Raw genomic sequence first — 25,762 nt, forward strand, 5'->3', positions numbered from 1 at the left:
ATTCCAAACAGAACCCTATTTCTCATCTAGGTTCCATTCCAAACAGAACCCTATTTCTCATCTAGGTTCCATTCCAAACGGAACCCTATTTCTCATCTAGGTTCCATTCCAAACAGAACCCTATTTCTCATCTAGGTTCCATTCCAAACGGAACCCTATTTCTCATGTAGGGTCCATTCCAAACTGCATCCTATTTCTCATGTAGGTTCCATTCCAAACAGAACCCTATTTCTCATCTAGGTTCCATTCCAAACAGAACCCTATTTCTCCTCTAGGTTCCATTCCAAACAGAACCCTATTTCTCATCTAGGGTGCATTCCAAACAGAACCCTATTTCTCATCTAGGGTGCATTCCAAACAGAACCCTATTTCTCATCTAGGTTCCATTCAAAACAGAACCCTATTTCTCATGTAGGTTCCATTCCAAACTGCATCTTATTTCTAATCTAGGTTCCATTCCAAACAGAACCCTATTTCTCATCTAGGTTGCATTCCAAACATAACCCTATTTCTCATCTAGGTTCCATTCCAAACAGAACCCTATTTCTCATGTAGGTTCCATTCAAAACAGAACCCTATTTCTCATCTAGGTTCCATTCCAAACAGAACCCTATTTCTCATGTAGGTTCCATTCCAAACAGAACCCTATTTCTCATGTAGGTTCCATTCCAAACAGAACCCTATTTCTCATCTAGGTTCCATTCCAAACAGAACCCTATTTCTCATGTAGGTTCCATTCCAAACTGCATCTTATTTCTAATCTAGGTTCCATTCCAAACAGAACCCTATTTCTCATCTAGGTTGCATTCCAAACATAACCCTATTTCTCATCTAGGTTCCATTCCAAACAGAACCCTATTTCTCATGTAGGTTCCATTCCAAACAGAACCCTATTTCTCATCTAGGTTCCATTCCAAACAGAACCCTATTTCTCATGTAGGTTCCATTCCAAACAGAACCCTATTTCTCATGTAGGTTCCATTCCAAACAGAACCCTATTTCTCATCTAGGTTCCATTCCAAACAGAACCCTATTTCTCATGTAGGTTCCATTCCAAACAGAACCCTATTTCTCATCTAGGTTCCATTCCAAACAGAACCCTATTTCTCATCTAGGTTCCATTCCAAACAGAACCCTATTTCTCATGTAGGTTCCATTCCAAACAGAACCCTATTTCTCATGTAGGTTCCATTCCAAACAGAACCCTATTTCTCATGTAGGTTCCATTCCAAACAGCATCCTATTTCTCATCCTATTTCTCATTTTCAGGGACCTGCACGGGCAGGGTGTAGTGGTGTGTATATAGATGATATTCTAATATACTCCGCCACAAGCGGCGAGCATGTGTCCCTGGTGCGCAAGGTGCTTGGTCGACTGTTGGAGCATGACCTGTACGTCAAGGCTGAGAAATGTCTGTTCTTCCAACAGTCTGTCTCCTTCCTAGGTTACCTCCTGTCAGCGTCAGGGGTGGAGATGGAAAATGACCGCATTTCAGCCGTGCCAACTACTCCCAGAGGTATATCCAGGGCTTTGGTCAGGTAGCGGCTCCCATTACCTCCTTGCTGAAGGGGGGACCGGTGCGACTGCAGTGGTCGGCTGAGGTGGACAGGGCTTTTGGTCACCTGAAGGCTCTGTTTACCTCGGCTCCCGTGCTGGCTCATCCTGATCCCTCCTTGGCATTTATAGTAGAGGTGGACACGTCCGAGGCTGGGGTATGAGCCAGCGCTCCTAACCCAGCCTGTCTCAACGCTCGGGTACGCCACCAAAGCTCCGCCCCTGTGCTTTCTTTTCGAAGAAGCTCAGCCCGGCGGAGCGAAACTATGATGTGGGGAACCGAGAGCTGTTGGCTGTTGTCAAGGCTCTGAAGGCGTGGAGGCATTGGCTTGAGAGAGCTAAATACCCTTTCCTCATTTGGACTGACCACCGCAATTTGGAGTACATCCGGGCGGAGAGGAGACTGAATCCTCGCCAGGCAAGGTGGGCCATGTTTTTCACCCGTTTTGTTTTCACTCTAACCTACAGACCAGGTTCCCAGAACGCAAAGGCAGACGCACTGTCCAGGATGTATGACACAGAGGAGTGGTCCACGAATCCCACTCCCATACTTCCGTCTTCTTGCCTGGTGGCACCGGTGGTATGGGAGGTGGACGCGGACATCGAGAAGGCGTTACATACAGAGCTCACTCCCACCCAGTGTCCAGTTGGGCGTCTGTACGTTCCATCTGATGTCAGAGATTGTTTGATCTGTTGGGCCCACACGTCACCCTCCTCTGGTCATCCTGGCATCGGTCGGACAGTGCTCTGTCTTAGTGGGAAGTACTGGTGGCCCACTTTAGCTAAGGACGTGGGGGTTTATGTTTCCTCCTGCTCGGTGTGCGCCCAGTGCAAGGCACCTAGTCACCTGCCCAGAGGGAAATTACAACCCCTACCCGTGCCACGACGGCCGTGGTCACACCTATTGGTGGAAACACCACGATCCTGGTCGTTGTGGATCGGTATTCTAAGTCCTGCCGTCTCCTTTCTTTGCCCGGACTCCCTACGGCTCTACAGACTGCGGAGGCCCTGTTCACCCACGTCTTCCGGCACTACGGGGTACCTGAAGATATAGTTTCTGATCGGGGGTCCCCAGTTCACATCTAGAGTCTGGAGGGCGTTTATGGAACGCCTGGGGGTCTCGGTCAGCCTCACCTCAGGTTTTCACCCCGAGAGTAACGGGCAGGTGGAGAGAGTTAACCAGGATGTGGGTAGGTTTCTGCGGTCCTATTGCCAGGACCGGCTGGGGGAGTGGGAGGCTTTCATCCCCTGGGCAGAGATGGCCCAAAACTCTGTCGTGTCTTTACTATCATTAAATTGAAGACTTTGTTTTGTGGAAAGGTTTCTACATAGAACCCAAAAGGGTTTTAACCTGAAACCAAAATGGTTCTATCTGGAACCAATAAGGGTTCTCCAATGGGGGCAGCCGAAGAACCCTTTTAGGTTCCAGATAGCACCTTTTCATCTAAGAGTGTAGAGTTGTTTTGAGGGGTCTCGAGTCTTACAACGTTGTGCCACCTTGACATTCCTCTGGAGGAGAGGACAACCTTAAATCTGCATAATATCTCAATTCAAGGTGAAGGTTAGGTGTAGACTATGCTGAGTGACTCCTATTCAAAAACTTTGCGATCGAAAATGCTGACAAGTAAAAAATATGCCACATAGGGTCCTCCCGAGGACGACAACTTGCTGACTTTTGGTTGGCAGGCCGTTTCTCTAAAGGTCACCTGAAGTGTGTCTGCCAGACAGAATGGGTATTGCCGAGGTCATGGTTTGCTGTGTCTAATAGACAGAATGGGTATTGCTGAGGTCATGGTTTGCTGTGTCTAATAGACAGAATGGGTATTGCTGAGGTCATGGTTTACAGTGTGTAGCCAGCCAACTAGAGGCTTGTCACCGTGCCACCTGGCCCCATCAGCGACACCTTTCTATTCTCTATCTCATCTCATCCCATCACAGCAGGCCAGAGATAGATGTGATGGTCTCGTCTCGACCACTGCATTCTGCTACACTCATCAAAACCATGGTGTTTATAGACCACCAAGGACAGGGTATAAAGAGGCCCTGAACATTTTGTGGTGCTGAAAGATTAACGTATCACTTTAACTAGGCCAAGGCTATTTTCATCTGCTACCTTGTGTTTTCTCACATTATAATGTCACCATGACGACTGATGATTATCATCAATAGGTAACACACTGACATACTTAGATATAGGTTCACTAAGGATGTGTCATTGTGACCGCACCCTGTGTGTCACATTTTTCTTATAATCCTAGAATTCTGGCAACATCCATTGAACCTTGAAACCAACACACACACACACACACACACACACACACACACACACACACACACACACACACACACACACACACACACACACACACACACACACACACACACACACACACACACACACACACACACACACACACACACACACACACCTCTGGAGATGATGTCATTCTCAGTTGGTTAACCAGCGTGCTGCCTAACCCCACCACACCCATCCCCCTCCTATACTCCACCCCTTCCTCATCCACCTCCACCAATCCACCCCTTCCTCATCCCCCTCCTCCACTCCACCCCTTCCTAATCCCCCTCCTCCACTCCACCCCTTCCTCATCCCCCTCTCTCTCTCTCTCTCCCTCCACTCCACCCCTTCCTCATCCCCCTATCTCTCTCTCTCTCCCTCCACTCCATCCCTTTCTCATCCCCCTCCTCCACTCCACCCCTTCCTCAACCCCCTCCTCCACTCCACCACTCCACCTCTTCCTCATCCCCCTCTCTCTCCCTCCACTCTGCCCCTTCCTCATCCCCCTTCTCTCTCTCTCTCCCTTCACTCCAACCCTTCCTCATCCCCCTCTCTCTCTCTCCCTCCACTCCAACACTTCCTCATCCCCCTCTCTCTCTCTCTCCCTCCACTCCAACCCTTCCTCATCCCCCTCTCTCTCTCTCCCTCCACTCCAGCCCTTCCTCATCCCCCTCTCTCTCTCTCCCTCCACTCCAACCCTTCCTCACCCCCCTCTCTCTCTTTCTCTCTCTCTCCACCCCTTCCTCATCCCCCTCTCTCTCCCTCCACTCCACCCCTTCCTCATCCAACCCTCTCTCTCCCTCCACTCCACCCCTTACTCATCCCCCCCCTCCTCTCTCTCTCTCTCTCTCTCTCACCCCTTCCTCATCCCCCTCTCTCTCTCTCTCTCCACCCCTTCCTCATCCCCCTCTCTCTCTCTCTCTCCACCCCTTCCTCATCCCCCCCTCTCTCTCTCTCTCTCTCTCTCCACCCCTTCCTCATCCCCCTCTCACTCTCTCTCTCCACCCCTTCCTCACCCCCCTCTCTCTCTCTCTCTCCACCCCTTCCTCATCCCCCTCTCTCTCTCTCTCTCCACCCCTTCCTCATCCCCCTCTCTCTCCCTCCACTCCACCCCTTCCTCATCCCCCCCTCTCTCTCCCTCCACTCCACCCCTTCCTCATCCCCCCCTCTCTCTCTCTCTCTCCACCCCTTCCTCATCCCCCTCTCTCTCTCTCTCTCCACCCCTTCCTCATCCCCCTCTCTCTCTCTCTCTCCACCCCTTCCTCATCCCCCTCTCTCTCTCTCTCTCCACCCCTTCCTCATCCCCCTCTCTCTCTCTCTCTCTCCACCCCTTCCTCATCCCCCCCCCTCTCTCTCTCTCTCCACCCCTTCCTCATCCCCCCCTCTCTCTCTCTCTCCACCCCTTCCTCATCCCCCCTCTCTCTCTCTCTCTCTCCACCCCTTCCTCATCCCCCTCTCTCTCCCTCTCTCCACCCCTTCCTCATCCCCCCCTCTCTCTCTCCCTCCACTCCGCTTTAATTTATTTCCTTCTTAATGCCTTTAAGCCAATCAGTTGTGTTGTGACACGGTAGGGGTGGTATACAGAAGATACTCCTATTTGGTAAAACACCAAGTCCATATTATTGCAAGAACAGCTCAAATAAGAAAAGATTAAAAAAACAGTCCTTCATTACTCTAAGACATGAAGGTCAGTCAATTCGGAAAATTACTAGACCTCTGAAAGTTTCTTCACGTGCAGTTGCAAAAACTATCAAGCGCTATGATGAAACTGGCTCTCGTGAGAACACCCACAGGAAAGGAAGACCCACAGGGCCTTCCTCTGACACCACCTGGTATAGAGGTGATGGATAGCAGGAAGCTTGGCCCCAGTGATGTACTGGGCCGTATGCACTACCCTCTGTAGTGCCTTGCGGTCGGAGGCTGAGCAGTTGCTACACGAGGCAGTGATGCAACCATACTTTCGATGATGCAGCTGAAGAACGTTTTAAAGATCTGAGGACCCATGTATTTTCAGCCTCCTGTTGGAGTAGTGCCTGGCCATGCAGAGATGGCATCATCTGTGAATCTGTTGGGGCGGTATGCAAATTGGAATGTGTCTAGGGTTTCTGGGATTACGGTGTTGATGTGAGCCATGATCAGCCTTTCAGAGCACTTCATGGCCACAAACGTAAGTGCTACAGGTCGGTAGTCATTTAGGCAGGTTACCTTAGTGTTCTTGGGTACAGGAACTATGGTGGTCTGCTTGAAACATGTTGTTACTACAGACTCAGTCAGGGACAGGTTGAAAATGTCAGTGAAGACACTTGCCAGTTGGTCAGCGCATGCTCAGAGTACACGTCTTGGTAATCCGTCTGGCCCTGCGGCCTTGTGAATGTTGACCTGTTTAAAGGTCTTACTCACATCGGCTACAGAGAGCATGATCACACAGTTGTCCGGAACAGCTGATGCTCTCATGTATGCTTCAGTGTTGCTTGCCTCAAAGCGAGCATAGAAATAATTTAGCTCGTCTGGTAGGCTTGTGTCACTGGGCAGCTCGCGGCTGTGCTTTCCTTTGTAGTCTGTAATAGTTTGCAAGCCCTGCCACATCCGACGAGCGTCGGAGCCGGTGTAGCAGGATTCAATCTTAGTCCTGTATTGACGCATTGCCTGTTTGACGGTTCGTCGCAGGGCATAGCAGGATTTCTTGTCAGCTTCCGGGTTAGAGTCCCGCACCTTGAAAGTGGCAGCTCTACCCTTTAGCTCAGTGCAGATGTTGCCTGTAATCCATGGCTTCTGGTTGGGGTGTGCAGTTGAAGTTGGAAGTTTACATACACTTAGGTTGGAGTCATTAAAAATTGTTTTTCAACCACTCCAACAATTCCTTGTTAACAAACTATAGTTTTGGCAAGTCAGTTAGGACATCTACTTTGTGCATTACACAAGTCATTTTTCCAACAATTTTTTACAGACAGATTATTTCAATTATAATTCACTTATATTTCACTGTATCACAATTCCAGTGGGTCAGAAGTTTACATACACTAAGTTCACTGTGCCTTCAAACAGCTTGGAAAATTCCAGAAAATGATGCCATGGCTTTAGAAGCTTCTGATAGGCTAATTGACATCATTGGAGTCACTTGGAGGTGTACCTGTGGATGTATTTCAAGGCCCCCCTTCAAACTCCGTGCCTCTGCTTGACATCATGGGAAAATCAAAAGAAATCAGCCAAGACCTCAGAAAGAAAATTGTAGACCTCCACAAGTGTGGTTCATCCTTGGGAGCAATTTCCAAACGCCTGAAGGTACCATGTTCATCTGTACAAACAATAATACGCAAGTATAAACACCATGGGAACACGTAGCCGTCATACCACTCAGGAAGGAGACGTGTTCTGTCTCCTAGAGATGAACGTACTTTGGTGTGAAAAGTGCAAATAAATCTCAGAACGACAGCAAAGGACTGTGTGAAGATGCTGGAGGAAACAGGTACAAAAGTATCTATATCCACAGTAAAACGAGTCCTATATCGACATAACCTGAAAGGCCACTCAGCAAGGAAGAAGCCACTGCTCCAAAACCTACATAAAAAATACAGACTATGGTCTGCAACTGCACATGGGGGAAAATATTGTACTTTTTGGAGAAATGTCCTATGGTATGATTAAACAAAAATAGAACTGTTTGGCCATAATCACCATCGTTATGTTTGGAGGAAAAAGGGGGAGGTGTAACGGTTCTCTTGGGGTGAAGTAGAGGCGGACCAAAATGCAGCATGGTTTCTATTCATGGTTCTTTAATTTATAAAGACATTAATAAACTAACAAAAACAATAAACGTGAGAAAACCTAAAACAGCCCTATCTGGTGCAAACACAGAGACAGGAACAATCACCCACAAAACCCAACACCAAACAGGCTACCTAAATATGGTTCCCAATCAGAGCTAACGATTAACACCTGCCTCTGATTGAGAACCATATCAGGACAAACATAGAACTAGACAAACTCAGATCACACCCTGACCAACCAACACATAGAAACATACAAAGCAAACTATGGTCAGGGTGTGACAGGAGGCTTGCAAGCCGAAGAACACCATCCCAACCGTGAAGCACGGGGGTGGCAGCATCATGTTGTGGGGGTGCTTTGCTGCAGGAGGGACTGGTGCACTTCACAAAATAATTGGCATCATGAGGAAGGAAAATGATGTGGATATATTTAAGCAACATCTCAAGACATCAGTCAAGAAGTTAAAACTTGGTCACAAATGGGTCTTCCAAATGGACAATGACCCGAAGTATACTTTGTTGTTACAAAATGGCTTAAGGACAACAAAGTCAAGGTATTGGAGTGGCCATCACAAAGCCCTGACCTCAATCCCATAGAAAATGTGTGAGCAGAACAGAAAAAGCGTGTGCGAGCAAGGAGGCCTACAAACCTGACTCAGTTACACCAGCTCTGTCAGGAGGAATGGGCCAACATCCAACCAACTTATTGTGGGAAGGCTATCCGAAATGTTTGACCCAAATTAAACAATTTAAAGGCAATGTTATCGTTTATGTAAACTTCTGACCCACTGGGTATGTGAAAGAAATAAAAGCTGAAATAAATCATTCTCTCTACTGTTATTCTGACATTTCACATTCTTAAAATCAAGCGTTGATCCTAACTGACCTAAAACAGGGATTTTTTACTTGGATTAAATGTCAGGAATTGTCAAAAACTGAGTTTAAAAGTATTTGGCTAAGGTGTATGTAAACTTCCGACTTCAACCTTACGTACGTACGGTCACTGTGGGAACGAAGTCGTCGATGCACTTATTGATGAAGCCAGCGACTGATGGGATGTACTCCTCAATGCCATCGGAAGAATCACGGAACATATTCCAGTCTGAGTTAGCTAAAAAGTCCTGTAGCTTAGCATCTGTGTCATCTGACCACTTCTTTATTGACTGAAACACGGGTGCTTCCTGCTTTAGTTTTTGCTTGTAAGCACGAATCAGGAGGATAGAATTATGGTGGAGGGAGGGCGAGGGAGAGCTTTGTACGCATCTCTGTGTATGGAGTAAAGGTGGTCTAGAGTTTTTTCCACTCTGGTTGCACATTTAACATGCTGGTAGAAATTGGACCGCAGCGTGAAGGAAAAGTAAAGCAGCCAACAAGTGCTCAGCATATGTGGGAACTCCTTCAAGACTTTTGGAAAAGCGTATTAACTGCCTTGCTCAGGGACAGAACGACAGATTTTTATCTTGTCGGCAAGTGCAGGTGGTGAGTTTAATAATAAACAGAAACATAGCCCAATACAAGAAACACGAGAAGCACATAGACATGAAACACATTGTCAATACTGCCTGGGGAATGGAACTAAGGAGGTGACATACATAGGGGAGGTAATCAGTGAAGTGATGGAGTCCAGGTGTGCCTAATGATGAAGCGCAGGTGCGCGTAATGATGAATGCCAGGTGCACGTAATGATGTATGCTAGGTGCGCGTAATGATGAATGCCAGGTGCGCGTAATGATGAATGCCAGGTGCACGTAATGATGAATGCCAGGTGCACGTAATGATGTATGCTAGGTGCGCGTAATGATGAATGCCAGGTGCGCATAATGACGAATGCCAGGTGCGCGTAATGATGAATGCCAGGTGCGCGTAATGATGAATGCCAGGTGCGCGTAATGACGAATGCCAGGTGCGCGTAATGATGAACGCCAGGTGCGCATGATGACGAATGCCAGGTGCGCGTAATGATGAATGCCAGGACAGGTGGTTAGTAAACCGGTGAAGTCAAATGCCGTAGGGGAAGAGCGAGAGTAGACGTGACATCTAAAATGTAGAAAATAGTAAAAATAAAGAAAAAACATGAAATGTGTAGGTGTATCCAAACGTTTGACTGACACTGTAAATCTACAGTATCTATCCAGTAGGTCATTTAGTAATTTAACTAATAGCTTATATACTCTGATCAGTCTCACACAGTATATCGATACATTCAGTAGTCTGTCATCTGAACTAGTATAATTACTCTACTCCTCACTGGCTGTGGTTTATGGGCTGGGTGGTTGATGGACTGGATGGTTTATGGTCTAGGTGGTTTATGGGCTGGGTGGTTGATGGGCTGGGTGGTTGATGGGCTGGGTGGTTGATGAGCTGGGTGGTTGATGAGCTGGGTGGTTTATGGGCTGGGTGGTTGATGAGCTGGGTGGTTTATGGGCTGGGTGGTTGATGGGCTGGGTGGTTGATGGGCTGGGTGGTTGATGGGCTGGATGGTTTATGGGCTGGGTGGTTTATGGGATGGGTGGTTAATGATTTTGGTGGTTTATGGGCTGGGTGGTTGATGGGCTGGGTGGTTGATGGGCTGGGTGGTTGATGGACTGGGTAGTTTATGGGCTGGGTGGTTTATGGGCTGGGTGGTTGATGAGCTGGGTGGTTGATGAGCTGGGTGGTTTATGGGCTGGGTGGTTGATGAGCTGGGTGGTTTATGGGCTGGGTGGTTGATGGGCTGGGTGGTTGATGGGCTGGGTGGTTGATGGGCTGGGTGGTTGATGGGCTGGGTGGTTGATGGGCTGGGTGGTTGATGGGCTGGATGGTTTATGGGCTGGGTGGTTTATGGGATGGGTGGTTAATGATTTTGGTGGTTTATGGGCTGGGTGGTTGATGGGCTGGGTGGTTTATGGGCTGGTGGTTGATGGGCTGGGTGGTTTATGGGCTGGCTGGTTGATGAGCTGGGTGGTTTATGGGCTGGGTGGTTTATGGGCTGGGTGGTTGATGGGCTGGTGGTTGATGGGCTGGGTGGTTGATGGGCTGGGTGGTTTATGGGCTGGGTGGTTTATGGGCTGGGTGGTTTATGGGCTGGGTGGTTGATGGGCTGGGTGGTTTATGGGCTGGGTGGTTTATGGGCTGGGTGGTTGATGGGCTGGATGGTTTATGGGCTGGGTGGTTTATGGGCTGGGTGGTTTATGGGCTGGGTGGTTTATGATTTTGGTGGTTTATGGGCTGGGTGGTTGATGGGCTGGGTGGTTTATGGGCTGGTGGTTGATGGGCTGGGTGGTTTATGGGCTGGGTGGTTCATGGGCTGTGTGCTCTACTGACCAGGGCCTAGAACCTCCTTCTGTCGGATTGGAGCTGCACTGATTGGAATGAATGAACAGATCAAACAGCAGGTTCAGGGACAGATAGAGAGACAGAGGGAGAGACACAGAGAGAGAAAAGAAAGGGAGACCCACTTACACCATTGTTTGTCCAGGAATGCAACCTATACGTGACATCCTGACAGACAGGCTGTGTGTTTTCTACAATACCCAGCTGAGAGGTTCCCTCTGTTGATCTGTGTCTTCATCTTCTATGGCTCCCTGTGGGTCTCTCTATCTCGCATATCAACAGGACCGCCTAGTCAGTACTGCAGTGTACTGTACCAGCATTGAGGTGGGGCGAGGCCTAGTCAGTGATGTAGTGTACTGTACCAGCATTGGGGTGGGGCGAGGCCTAGTCAGTGATGTAGTGTACTGTACCAGCATTGATGTGGGGCGAGGCCTAGTCAGTGATGTAGTGTACTGTACCAGCATTGAGGTGGGGCAGTACATTACCATGACAAATAGGCCACTGAAAAACAAATCAAATTGTATATTTAGCAGAGTCTAAGAATACTGAAGTCTCAAGGCAGAAGTATGTGTCTAAGGCTGGATAAACAGGATACGAGCAGTAGAAACATCCCATTCCTGTCTGTTTCTGTTTCCGCCCCAACCAGTCAGAACTAGATGACTAGAAGACACAGAGCAGAATGAAAAACAACACTGCTGTGAAGTTCGTATAAAAAAAGTACACGGTGAAACTCAATGTTTTGCTCGACTGGTGATGTTTGATATCTTCCAAATGTTTGTCTTATAAGCCTAGTAGTAATAGTCTAATGGGGATACTGAAAACTAAATAGGGAGCTTCTAAAAAAAAAATGTTAACCAGAATTTAACCAGAATTTATAGTGCTGTAATAAACCATGAATACTTGAGCAGTGCTTTTAACATATTGAGTTACTCCATCTCCGTTCTCTTTCCTTCAGGCCTATTTGTTCAACAGAACATGTACACAGACTGAGTGTCTCTATAGACTCTCTACTTCTCAATGAATCACTGCCACTTGTCTTTGCTGACTTAATTACTTTTTTTAACTGGAGAGAAGCCCATTCAGGTAGGCTAGGCTCACAGGAGAGTTGCCACACAGCTGAGCCAGGTGAGTGAATAGCCTCACCTTCTCAAGGTGTGGCATTACACACCAACACAGTTCAACTAATATAGACTGAATGACTGTGGAGGGGAGCTAGGAGCAATAGGTGAGACAGGTGAATGTGAGACGCTGACTCATGTCCTGAGGTGAATACAGAGTGACAGACTTAAAAAAAAATATATATATATATATATATTTAACTAGGCACATCAGTTAAGAACAAATTCTTATTTACAATGACGGCCTACACCGGCCAAACCCGGACGACGCTGGGCCAATTGTGCGCCACCCAATCACAGCCAGTTGTGATACAGCCTGGATTTGAACCAGGGAGTAGTGACAGAAAAACTATTCTCTATGCTATCGCACCGCAAGCGGTACCGGAGAGCTAAGTCTAGGTACAAAAGGCTCCTTAACAACTTCTACCCCCACGCCATAAGACTGCTGACCAGTTAATCAAATGGCCACCGGACTAATTACATTGACTACATTTTTACGCTGCTGCTACTCTGTTTACTATCCATGCATAGTCACTTCACCTTTACCTACATGTACATATTACCTCAATTACCTCAACTAACCTGTGCCCCCACACATTGACTCTGTACCGGTACCCCCTGTATATAGCCTCCACATTGACTCTGTACCAGTACCCCCTGTATATAGCCTCCACATTGACTCTGTACCGGTACCCCCTGTATATAGCCTCCACATTGACTCTGTACCGGTACCCCCTGTATATATCCTCCACATTGACTCTGTACCAGTACCCCCTGTATATAGCCTCCACATTGACTCTGTACCGGTACCCCCTGTATATAGCCTCCACATTGACTCTGTACCGGTACCCCCTGTATATAGCCTCCACATTGACTCTGTACCGGTACCCCCTGTATATAGTCTCCACATTGACTCTGTACCGGTACCCACTGTATATAGCCTCCACATTGACTCTGTACCGGTACCCCCTGTATATAGTCTCCACATTGACTCTGTACCGGTACCCCCTGTATATAGCCTCCACATTGACTCTGTACCGGTACCCCCTGTATATAGTCTCCACATTGACTCTGTACCGGTACCCACTGTATATAGCCTCCACATTGACTCTGTACCGGTACCCCCTGTATATAGCCTCCACATTGACTCTGTACCGGTACCCCCTGTATATAGCCTCCACATTGACTCTGTACCGGTACCCCCTGTATATAGCCTCCACATTGACTCTGTACCGGTACCCCCTGTATATAGCCTCCACATTGACTCTGTACCGGTACCCCCTGTATATAGCCTCCACATTGACTCTGTACCGGTACCCCCTGTATATAGTCTCCACATTGACTCTGTACCGGTACCCCCTGTATATAGCCTCCACATTGACTCTGTACCGGTACCCCCTGTATATAGCCTCCACATTGACTCTGTACCGGTACCCCCTGTATATAGCCTCCACATTGACTCTGTACCGGTACCCCCTGTATATAGCCTCCACATTGACTCTGTACCGGTACCCCCTGTATATAGCCTCCACATTGACTCTGTACCGGTACCCCCTGTATATAGCCTCCACATTGACTCTGTACCGGTACCCCCTGTATATAGCCTCCACATTGACTCGGTACCGGTACCCCCTGTATATAGCCTCCACATTGACTCGGTACCGGTACCCCCTGTATATAGCCTCCACATTGACTCTGTACCGGTACCCCCTGTATATAGCCTCCACATTGACTCGGTACCGGTACCCCCTGTATATAGCCTCCACATTGACTCGGTACCGGTACCCCCTGTATATAGCCTCCACATTGACTCTGTACCGGTACCCCCTGTATATAGCCTCCACATTGACTCTGTACCGGTACCCCCTGTATATAGCCTCCACATTGACTCTGTACCGGTACCCCCTGTATATAGCCTCCACATTGACTCTGTACCGGTACCCCCTGTATATAGCCTCCACATTGACTCTGTACCGGTACCCCCTGTATATAGCCTCCACATTGACTCTGTACCGGTACCCCCTGTATATAACCTCCACATTGACTCTGTACCGGTACCCCCTGTATATAGCCTCCACATTGACTCTGTACCGGTACCCCCTGTATATAGCCTCCACATTGACTCTGTACTGGTACCCCCTGTATATAGCCTCCACATTGACTCTGTACCGGTACCCCCTGTATATAGCCTCCACATTGACTCTGTACCGGTACCCCCTGTATATAGCCTCCACATTGACTCTGTACCGGTACCCCCTGTATATAGCCTCCACATTGACTCTGTACCGGTACCCCCTGTATATAGCCTCCACATTGACTCTGTACCGGTACCCCCTGTATATAGCCTCCACATTGACTCTGTACCGGTACCCCCTGTATATAGCCTCCACATTGACTCTGTACCGGTACCCCCTGTATATAGCCTCCACATTGACTCTGTACCGGTACCCCCTGTATATAGCCTCCACATTGACTCTGTACCGGTACCCCCTGTATATAGCCTCCACATTGACTCTGTACTGGTACCCCCTGTATATAGCCTCCACATTGACTCTGTACCGGTACCCCCTGTATATAGTCTCCACATTGACTCTGTACCGGTACCCCCTGTATATAGCCTCCACATTGACTCTGTACCGGTACCCCCTGTATATAACCTCCACATTGACTCTGTACCGGTACCCCCTGTATATAGCCTCCACATTGACTCTGTACCGGTACCCCCTGTATATAGTCTCCACATTGACTCTGTACCGGTACCCCCTGTATATAGCCTCCACATTGACTCTGTGCCGGTACCCCCTGTATATAGCCTCCACATTGACTCTGTACTGGTACCCCCTGTATATAGCCTCCACATTGACTCTGTACCGGTACCCCCTGTATATAGCCTCCACATTGACTCTGTACCGGTACCCCCTGTATATAGCCTCCACATTGACTCTGTACCGGTACCCCCTGTATATAGCCTCCACATTGACTCTGTACCGGTACCCCCTGTATATAGCCTCCACATTGACTCTGTACCGGTACCCCCTGTATATAGTCTCCACATTGACTCTGTACCGGTACCCCCTGTATATAGCCTCCACATTGACTCTGTACCGGTACCCCCTGTATATAGCCTCCACATTGACTCTGTACCGGTACCCCCTGTATATAGCCTCCACATTGACTCTGTACCGGTACCCCCTGTATATAGCCTCCACATTGACTCTGTACCGGTACCCCCTGTATATAGCCTCCACATTGACTCTGTACCGGTACCCCCTGTATATAGCCTCCACATTGACTCTGTACCGGTACCCCCTGTATATAGTCTCCACATTGACTCTGTACTGGTACCCCCTGTATATAGCCTCCACATTGACTCTGTACCGGTACCCCCTGTATATAGCCTCCACATTGACTCTGTACCGGTACCCCCTGTATATAGCCCCGCTATTGTTATTTTATGGTGTTATTTCGGTATATATATATATTTTCTTTTAACTCTGCATTGTTGGTTAAGGGCTTGCAAGTAAGCATTTCACAATAAGGCCTACACCTGTTGTATTCAGCATTTCACAATACACCTGTTGTATTCAGCGCTTGTGTCAAATAAAAATGTATTTGATAAACTACTGAATCTAGCCTTTATCACCATTCAGATTAGGGTGCTCCTTGGTCCTCTCTGCCCACCAGAGAGATAGAGAGAGAAAGGGGAGGAGAGAGATTCCAGCACAGCCGGAATGATGACCTGGTGATAAAATCAGACAGAAATGAGGTCGAACACACAAAAACGTTCACACACACACACACACACACCGGCACAGTAATGACGCAATTAAAGCAATTATGTGTGTAGGTGTTAAAAGTCACAGTTTAAAAAGCCATTCTATTTTATGGCTTTTCTGTGTGTGACTAACAGAGTCTAATTTGCACCTGATTTAGTCCAAGAGCGTGAGTTTTATGGTGTGACTAAATTATTACTCAAATAGTTAGTGTTCCTTTAAAAATAACATTAAAATCAATTTAATGAAACATCAAAATGGTTTATCTTCACCATATTATTAAAAAAACAGAAAGATAGCCTAGGTCTAGTTTGCAAAATCAAAACACTTTTTCACAGCGTTGTCATTCTCTGGAGAACCCAGTTCCTAACTGAATAACGCCATGGTAACCAGCGCTAACTCCTGAAAGACATAATGGATACAGAAGACGGATCATTTATCAATGTCTGTGGCCCACTGTTCTAAATCATGGCCTTTAACTCTTAACAGAGTTTAATTCCAGTGCTGCATTCCCTAAAAACTGACACACACTCACACTCAAACACACACTCACACACACACACACACACACACACACACACTCACACTCACACACACACACACACACTCACACACTCACACACACACACACTCACACACTCACACACACACACACACACACATACACACTCACACTCACACACTCACACACACACACACTCACACTCACACTCACACACACACACACACTCACACTCACACACTCACACACTCACACACACACACACACACATACACACTCACACACACACAAACATGCACTCACACACACACACACACACACACACATACACACTCACACACACACGCATGCACACAAACATGCAATCACACACACATACACACACACACATACACACTCACACACACTAACACACACACACACACACTAAAACCAAACACAGCCTGTGAGTTGGATTAACCCTTGAGGGGTCATCTGCTGCTGGGACCAGAGCAGGGCGGGTCTGTCTCTAATTAGCATATATAGCTAATAGACTAGGGGGAATAACCCTGCCACAGCTGGCCTAGAACTGTTTACTAAATCAACACTTTAAAACTGGTTTATGGCTGTCTAATCCTCATTAATAACGGCCCCAATTATACCATCAACAACGGTGATGTGATTTAGATTGCTATACTCGAGAATATATCTAGCACTGTCTTATTTACTTAAATGGAAATCAGACATCTGCATATTAGATAAAGTGCACTTAGGCCTATACTTTTTGTGAGAAAGTTTGCTATTCTTAGCAGCTTGGTTGAAGAGTAATCCTTAGCAACCTGGTTGTGCGGGAGGTGGATTCCCAGGTAACTATGACTCATTTACAAACTACACTGACTCTCATGTACAGGCAGCAATGTAATGAAAGAGAGAGAGAGAGAGAGAGTGAGAGAGGGAAATAGGGTGAAGGAAGTAGAGAGGGAGAGAGGGAGAGTCTACTGTTTGCTGATGATCTGATGCTTCTGTCCCCAACCAAGGAGGGCCTACAGCAGCACCTAGATCATCTGCACAGATTCTGGCAGACCGGGGCCCTGACAGTAAATCTCAGTAAGACAAAAATAATGGTGTTCCAAAAAAGGTCCAGTTGACAGGACCACAAATACAGATTCCATCTAGACACAGTTGCCCTAGAGTACACAAAAAATGAGACATACCTCGGCCTAAACATCAGCGCCACAGGTAACTTCCACAAAGCTGTGAACAAGCTGAGAAACAAGGCAAGAAGGGACTTCTATGCCATCAAAAGGAACATACATTTCGAAATACCCATTGGGATCTGGCAAAAAATACTTAAATCAGTTATAGAATCCATTGCCTTTTATGGTTGTGAGGTCTGGCGTCCGCTCACAAACCAAGACTTCACAAAATGTATTTTTTTATTTTTCCGTTATTTTTCCAGGTAAGTTTACTGAGAACACGTTCTCATTTGCAGCAACGACCTGGGGCATAGTTACAGGGGAGAGGAGGGGGATGAATGAGCCAATTGTAAACTGGGGATTATTAGGTGACCGTGATGGTTTGAGGGCCAGATTGGGAATTTAGCCAGGACACCGGGGTTAACACCCCTACTCTTACGATAAGTGCCATGGGATCTTTAATGACCTTAGAGTCAGGACACCCATTTAACGTCCCATCCAAAAGACGCCACCCTACACAGGGCAGTGTCCCCAATCACTGCCATGGGGCATTGGGACATTTTTTTAGACCAGAGGAAAGAGTGCCTCCTATTGGCCCTCCAACACCACTTACAGCAGCATCTGGTCTCCCATCCAGGAACTGACCAGGACCAACCCTGCTTAGCTTCAGAAGCAAGCCAGCAGTAGTATGCAGGGTGGTATGCTGCTGGTAAAAATGGGACAAACACCAAATTGAGACTCTTCATGCCGAATTCTGCAAAAAAATCTTCAGTGTACAACATAAAACACCAAATAATGCATGCAGAGCAGAATTAGACCGATACCCACTAATTATCTAAATCCAGAAAATATCTGTTAAATTCTACAACCACCTAAAAGGAAGATTCCCAAACCTTCCATAACAAAGCCATCACCTACAGCGAAATAAACCTGGAGAAGAGTCCCCTAAGAAAGCTGGTCCTGGGGCTCTGTTCACAAACACAAACACAAACAGACCCCACAGAGCCTCAGGACAGCAACACAATTAGACCCAACCAAATCATGAGAAAACAAAAAGTTATTTACTTGACACAATGGAAAGAATTTTTTTGAAAACACAGAGCAAACTAAAATGCTATTTGGCTCTAAACAGAGAGTGAGTACACAGTGGCAGAATACCTGACCAATGTGACTGACCCAAACTTAAGGAAAGCTTTGACTACGTACAGACTCAGTGAGCATAACCTTGCTATTGAGAAAGGCAGCTGTAGGCAGACCTGGCTCTCAAGAGAAGACAGGCTATGTGAACACTGCCCACAAAATGAGTTGGAAACTGAGCTGCACTTCCTAACCTCCTGCCAAATGTATGACCATATTAGAGACACATATTTGTGACATCACAGCAGCACGATTTGTGACCTGCTGCCACAAGAAAAGGTCAACCAGTGAAGAACAAACATCATTGTAAATACAACCCATATGTACATTGATTTATTTTCCCTTTTGTACTTTAACTATTTTCACATCGCTACAACAGTGTATATAGACATAATTGTTATTATGTTTTTAATAATTGTTATAATTGTTATTGTTTATTTCACTTTTGTTTATTATCTACTTAACTTGCTTTGGCAATGTTAACATATGTTTCCCATGCCAATAAAGCCCTTCAATTGAAATTGAATTGAGAAAGAGAGAGAAAGAAAGAAAGAGAGAGAGAGAGAGAGAGAGAGGGAGAGAGAGGTCTTTGTAGGGTCAGGAATAGGGCTGGGTGGTATACCTTATTTTACTATATACCAGTATTTATTAACAGACCGGAGTTTTTACTTTCCCTTCTACAGCGGTATTTCAATGTTTGGTTTGTTAAATGTGATACGCACATCCAGCTTGTATAATGTCAATTTTTGTTGTTTACTTGTAGTTTGCTACTTTGGTCATTCCTCTCCCTCTCCTCCTGCTGCTGCATGCTGCTAACCACACCAAGCCCTGCCCCCTGTCACTCAAGGAGAGAGCAGTTGTTGGACCATGAGCACTTTCTTGTCGTTCACTCCACATGGTCAGATGTGATGCAACAACGTTGGTGACATGCTGCTAACCTCACCAAGCCCTGCCCCCTGTCACTCAAGGAGAGAGCAGTTGTTGGACCATGAGCACTTTCTTGTCGTTCACTCCACATGGTCAGATGTGATGCAACAATGTTGGTGACATGCTGCTAACCTCACCAAGCCCTGCCCCCTGTCACTCAAGGAGAGAGCAGTTGTTGGACCATGAGCACTTTGTTGTCGTTCACTCCACATGGTCAGATGTGATGCAACAATGTTGGTGACATGCTGCTTTCCACCAGAGTTCTATAGTTACACTATTTGTTTGTGTATCTTACTGTTATCAAACTACTGTTTGCTAATTTGCTTTTCTTAGCAAAATAATTTATGTTAGCAACTAATGCTAATTGTTAGTTAGCTGGCTGGCTTGCAAAATTTACTAAAGAGTCAGAGCAAACGTAGCTAGTTAGCTAATACTGCCTGGTACCAGTGCTGATGTAGGCCTAGATGAGCATGTTTGTGCAACAGCATCTTATCAGAGAGGAAAAGGCAAAACATTAGTATGTTAGCTAGCTAGCTGCATGAAAGAAAGAAAACACTTAACGTAACATCTAATTATGGTCACCTGGAAACAGTGACCAACACTTTGATTCCTACCCTGTCAATAATTCCTCACTGGCTTATTCATTCGCTGTCATGTCAAGTGCTGCCCACTATATTCTAACTATTAAATTAGAATAATCATTATTGCAACAGTTCACCGATTAACTAGTCCTAGATATTTTTGGGCCCATATCATGCTGTGTGGCACAGTGTGAAAATGAAAATAGTCGTGCAGGAAATGCAGAAATGTATGCAAACGCTGAAAATTATTTTAGTTTGTAGTCAGATTGAACAGTGTTAATGGAGAAAGTCCCATTGAAATCACTCATAATTTATGTTGACACACTAGGGTCATGAACTACCCTAGGGTCATGAACTACACTAGGGTCATGAACTACACTAGGGTCATGAACCACACTAGGGTCATGAACCACCCTAGGGTCATGAACCACACTAGGGTTATGAACTACCCTAGGGTCATGAACCACACTAGGGTTATGAACTACCCTAGGGTCATGAACCACACTAGGGTTATGAACTACCCTAGGGTCATGAACCACACTAGGGTTATGAACTACCCTAGGGTCTTGAACCACCCAGAAAGTCTTTTTAGAACATTTATTATTCAGAAACATCAAATACTGTTAAATACTATCAAATATGTGACAAATATCATGACATGATATTTTGGCCATTTCGTCCAGTCCCAGTCAGGAGGCGTGGCTGTGAAGGAAGCATCCTTATTTGCATATCTGTGCTATTTCAACCCAGCAGCACTGAGACAGACAGGTTTAGAGAAATGTATTGGTCTCATCAGGTCTGGAGCCTTACAAAAATACAAACCAGACCCCAGGATAGAACTGTACAGACACACACACACACACACACACACACACACACACACACACACACACACACACACACACACACACACACACACACTCCACAAAGTCAAGTCACCACAATGCAATGCAAGTCTTACTGTACATGTGCAACTCAACTGCATCATATTTCAGAGCCTTGGGTGGAATCCCATTCCAGATTCCAGACCACCAATGATATAAGTGAATGCAGGCAGTGGCTCCTGGAAATAGAACACAAGTGACTGCTGTACTATACACACAGAGACACGCAATATAACATGCCTATAGGCTACATAGTTTCTGTTCAGACTCCACTCAATGCTCGGTGTCATCACCGAACCTGAAATCAGCATGTAGCCTATATGAATGGAAGGGTAGCCTCACGCACGGTTGTATACATAGGGACACGCAATGTACAGGCAAGTATAGTTTCAGGCATAGTTTTAATTCAGGCTTCAATCAATCAATGATCTTTAATAACCCATCACATCAAAGATCTTTAATAACCCACCCCATCAACGATCTTTAATAACCCACCCCATCAAAGATCTTTAATAACCCACCCCATCAAAGACCTTTAATAACCCATCCCATCAAAGATCTTTAATAACCCATCCCATCAAAGATCTTTAATAACCCACCCCATCAAAGATCTTTAATAACCCACCCCATCAAAGATCTTTAATAACCCACCTCATCAAAGATCTTTAATAACCCACCCCATCAACGATCTTTAATAACCCACCCCATCAAAGATCTTTAATAACCCACCCCATCAAAGACCTTTAATAACCCATCCCATCAAAGATCTTTAATAACCCATCCCATCAAAGATCTTTAATAACCCATCACATCAAAGATCTTTAATAACCCACCCCATCAAAGATCTTTAATAACCCACCCCATCAAAGACCTTTAATAACCCATCCCATCAAAGATCTTTAATAACCCATCCCAGCAAACAGAGGTCTGGAAAAAGAAGTTGCATGTAAAGCATCCATTGGTGTTTCAACACTTATAGGCTAGCTTATGCGGTATGCATTCCTCCATCTCTCCAGGTTAAGAAAGATCAACTTTAGATATGTGTATAGAGCTAGTTATCCCCAAGAGGAGAGGGGGAGTGTCACCAGACTCAAACTCACTCAAAAATGCAATTACACTGACAGCAGGATCCACCAGAAACTCCTCCCCTGTCTTGCTACCAAGCCTACCCACTACTTCACCCTAGCAATACCTCTCCCTAGCCTAACCCCCCCGCCACCTCCCAGCCAACCCCCCACTACCAAGCCTCTTTGAAGGCCTTTTGTTTGCTTGCCTGTCTCGCGCCCCTTGCTTGCTCTCTCTCCCTCCTCTTTCTTAAGGGGTAGAGGAGCCAGAAATGTGGCGAGGGCTATGTGGGGGATCTTTTTGAGTGGAGACGAGGCAGAACAATAGTTTTCTGTAGTTGTTGGTTGGATTCATTCTTTAAGAGCATGCCAGCTCTAGAATTCCCACTCCTCCCCTTCTTCCATCCATCTGCCCATCCTCCCACTCTGGCACAGTGGTCTCTCATTTAGCACCTCGGTAACGGTTTTAATGTTTGTCTACTAAAGTCCCCAGGGCTTCCTTGGCATCTGGATGCCCTGACTGAAGCAACAGAACTCAGCATCCAGTCAGCAACTAACAACTGTTCCCCTTGGACTTCAAACATCAGACCTACACATCCCCTCCTCTCCTCATCCATCAGCTTGGCTCTGGCTTACTAACTGATTGACTGAGTCAGTCAGACTGACTGGCTCTGACTGACTGACTGACTGACACTGACTGAGTGAGGAGAGAGCTGGGATAGTGGAGAGAATGTCCCCATCAAAAAATATTTCAGATTTAATTAAAAAAATATATACATATTTTTGTATGTGCAGATAGAGTAATCATTCCCTACAGTGAGTCTCGTGTTGACACACAGTCCATGCCAGTCATGGAGACAAGCTATGGAGATCCAGACTGTCTGACAGTGATGAGCATAGGGTTGTACAGTACAGTGTCAGTCCAGGGCATAGACGGACGGTTTGGTTCAGGGGCTTAGCGTAACATCAGCTTAGAGAGGCTAGAGAGGTGAGCCCTGCCCAGCCCCATTCCGCCACAGGCAGACAAGCACACACAATATTGCTGTTACGCAATGATGCACAAACATGGCCAAAAAAATGTGTTTGTGTGCAGATTAAAAACAGCTCCGTTTGCTAACATGCTGTTAGGATACGGGATATCTACCTTCAGGGTTTTAAGATTCTAAAATTCCTGGAATCTCAAAAGACACCAGCTGTGGAATCAGAACATAGAACAATATTTCCTTGAGGAAGTGCACCCGTGTTGCGTTCCTAAAACAAACGAATCAGAGGCTGGAATTAGGCGGCCTGTCTGTTTGTATGCTACAGCACGAAACAGACTGTATTTATCCTAAAGAACAAATCATTGTGGTGAGTGAGTGAGTGAGTGAGTGAGTGAGTGAGTGAGTGAGTGAGTGAGTGAGTGAGTGAGTGAGTGAGTGAGTGAGTGAGTGTGCGTACGTACGTGAGCGTGGGTGGGGTAATGGTGGTAATGTGCAGATTAAACTAGGCTTAGCATCCTATTTCATTATGGTATTTCATCCAACACTCTGCTAAAGCCTGAGTATTTAGGTCTTAGAACAGCGCATTCATTGATTTCTAGTCGGCTTGATGCATTTCAAATGTCCCCTAAGCAGAGAGACGGAGACCCTTAGCAGAGAGTTAGAGACCCTTGGGAGAGAGAGAGAGAGAGAGAGAGAGAGAGAGAGAGAGAGAGAGAGAGAGAGAGAGAGAGAGAGAGAGACAAACATCCAATTGAAATACTGCATACAGAGTTTTGCAAGACTGTATTGCAAGTGCAAAGAAAAAAACTCATGTAGATCAGAAGCAGAATTGGGCCAAAACCCCCTCCTCATTTGAATAGAAAAAAGAGCCATCAAATTTTACAACCATCTAAAAACAAGCGACCCTAAAACATTTCATCACACAGCTCTACAATGTCAAGAGATGGAACAAGAGAACAGTCCCCTCAGCCAGCTGGTTCTGAGGCTCAGTTCACCAAGCCAAACCAACCCCATAGAGCCACAGGACAGCACTCAGGAAATCTGGCCCAACCAAATCATCACAAAGCAAAAATAAAAATATAATCACCTATTGGAAAGACAACACAGAATATGGAAGTAAACGTCAATGCTATTTGTCTCTAAACAGACAGTACATGGTGGCAGACTATCTGACCACTGTGACTGATAGAAAACTGAGGAAAACAGTGACTAGGTACAGACTCAGTGAGAACAGTCTGGCTATAGAGACCGGTCGTCACAGACAAACCTGGCTGCCCAGAGAAGACAGGTTGTGCTCACTCTGCTCCAGGGGAGAGGTAGAGACAGAGAGACTGTGAGAGAGAGAGACAAAGAGAGAGACGGAGAGAGAGAGACAGAGCTGCATTTCCTATTACACTGTGACAAATACTCAGACATAAGATAATCTTTCTTTCCACAAAATTTTAATTCATTACAAAAAATTTGAAACTAAAAAAAATGAAGAAAAAAAATCTCATATTTATTGGGTGAAAAGACTAAATGTTTTGGCAGCCAAATATGTGTCCTCCTGCTACTGAGGGAAAGCTAGTGAAAATGTAATGCGATGTAATGTCATTCATATTTCCCATTTTGTTTTTGGCTTTCATACCATGTCATGGGGCTTCTCTGTCATGTTACTGCCTTACAACTATTGCTTTAATGGATTATTATTCTCATTGATATTGATGCATTATTGCTGTTGGTCACACTTTTTTTGTTATATGTATACTTTGACAATGTAACTAATTTAACTTATCATGTCAATAAAGTCCCCTGAATTGAATTGAAATTGAGAGAAAGACCCTAAGCAGGCCAGAGACAAAGAGAGAGAGAGAGAGAGAGAGAGAGAGAGAGAGAGAGAGAGAGACAAAGAGACGAGAGAGAGAGAGAGAGAGAGAGAGAGAGAGAGGGAGAGAAAGAAAGATAGAGAAAGAAAGAAAGAAAGAAAGAAAGAGAGAGAGAAAGAGACGAGAGAGAGACAGCTCCTCAAGAGCCAAAGACAACAGTGATAATCAGTGAACTCATCCAAAATCAATTTTCCTGAGCCCTTCTAAAAGCGATTAAAATAGTTGTCTCTTCTTCCTTCAGGGCCGTGATACTCAGTGACCTAATTCACCACACATCAATCTGATGGTAGCACACTGAAGAGGCTACTCAGGCATCCAGTGTGTGTGTGTGTGTGTGTGTGTGTGTGTGTGTGTGTGTGTGTGTGTGTGTGTGATGTGCGTGCGTGCGTGCGTGCGTGTGTGTGCGAGCGCGTGTGTGTGAGCGCGTGTACATTACATGTGTTACAGTAAGCATCCCAATCATGACTTCCTCTCAGGATGAGAAGAGGATTTAAACACAGAAACAGTGAGGTAATCACAACAATAATAATAGTTTAGGCTGGCTGTCTGTCGGGGGGAGAAAAAAAAACAGTCAGTCAGTCAGACTGTCATATGGCAGGTTGATCCACTGCTGTGCGGGCCTTGACTGAATCCGTCTGGAGGAGGGAGGGGTACTCAGGCAGCATCACTGTCCAATGTCTCTGTGTTATCATAGAGGTCTGTCTGTCTGAAGGGTCAGTCTGTCTGAAGGGTCAGTCTGTCTGAAGGGTCAGTCTGTCTGAAGGGTCAGTCTGTCTGAATAGTCAGTCTGTCTGAAGGGTCAGTCTGTCTGAAGGGTCAGTCTG

The 25,762-nt window shown here is 46.1% G+C and overlaps 1 protein-coding gene across 2 annotated transcripts in view; it reads right to left on the bottom strand.

Annotated features, from left to right (window-relative positions):
- The window catches only part of LOC139414920 (coiled-coil domain-containing protein 85C-B-like), a 91,012-nt gene that overhangs the window by 63,415 nt on the left and 1,835 nt on the right, over positions 1-25,762 (bottom strand). The window lies entirely within an intron of this gene.

The sequence above is a fragment of the Oncorhynchus clarkii genome, chromosome 8 (genome assembly GCF_045791955.1).
Source record: "Oncorhynchus clarkii lewisi isolate Uvic-CL-2024 chromosome 8, UVic_Ocla_1.0, whole genome shotgun sequence".
Taxonomy (NCBI): domain Eukaryota; kingdom Metazoa; phylum Chordata; class Actinopteri; order Salmoniformes; family Salmonidae; genus Oncorhynchus; species Oncorhynchus clarkii.